Source organism: Sturnira hondurensis, unplaced genomic scaffold, assembly GCF_014824575.4.
Source record: "Sturnira hondurensis isolate 20B ecotype Veracruz unplaced genomic scaffold, ASM1482457v3 Scaffold0001803, whole genome shotgun sequence".
In the NCBI taxonomy this organism is placed as follows: domain Eukaryota; kingdom Metazoa; phylum Chordata; class Mammalia; order Chiroptera; family Phyllostomidae; genus Sturnira; species Sturnira hondurensis.
In genome coordinates this window covers 50,079-51,100 of record NW_028074434.1, presented here as the reverse complement: position 1 = coordinate 51,100, position 1,022 = coordinate 50,079, and positions in this window count along the sequence as shown.

The following is a 1,022-nucleotide window of genomic DNA, read 5'->3' as shown; positions in this document are numbered from 1 at the left end:
CAAAGGGTAGGAGCTCCTTCTTTCTTTCTTCTGCATAGTCTTGTATTGTGGAAATGTATGATTGTATTTTTGATCCACTCATTTACTGATGGGCACTTACAATAGCCACATTGCTCCCAGCATGTGGCTATTGTAAATTGTGCTGCTATGAAGATTGAGATGCATGGGTTCTTTTGAATCATTGTTTCAGGATTCTTAGAATATAATTCCAGAAGTAGAATTGCTAGGTCAAAAGCCAGTTCCATTTTTAGTTTTCTGAGGAAATTCCACATTGACTTATATGGTGGCTGCTCCAGTCTGCATTCACACCAAGCGTGTGCTAGGGTACCCTTTTCTCCATATCCTCTCCAACACTTGTTGTTTGTCAATTTGTTTATGACGGCCATTCTGACAGGTGTGAAGTGGTATCTAATTGTGGCTTTAATTGTCTCTCAAATGGCTAGTGATGATAAGCATCCTTTCATATGTCTCTAGGCCCTCTGTATGTCCTCCTTGGAGAAATGCCTGTTCAGATCATTGGCCTATTTTTTTTAATTGTGTCATTTGTCTTCCTGGAGTGGAGTCATGTGCATTTATATAAAATTGGAGATCAAAACCCTGTCTGAGTTATCATTGGCAAATATAATTTCCCATACACTTGGTTCCCTTCTCATTTTGCTGACGTTTTCTTTAGTCATGCAGAAGCTTTTTTAAATGAAGTCTCATTTGTTTATTCTTTTCTTTATGTCCCTTGCTCTAATGGACATTCCAGTGAATATATTGATGCATGGAATATCTGAGATTTTCTTGCCTACATTCTCCTCTAAGACTTTATGCTGCCCCAGCTTACATTTAAATATTTTTTCCATCTTGAGTTTATTTTTGTATAAGGTATAAGTTTGTGGTCTAGTTTCATTTTTTTGCATATAGCTGTCCAGATCTCCTAACACCATTTTTTGAAGAGGCTATTTTGACTGCATTTTATGCTTTTGTCCCCTTTGTCAAACATTAATGACCATAGAGACTTGAGTTTATTTCTGGAC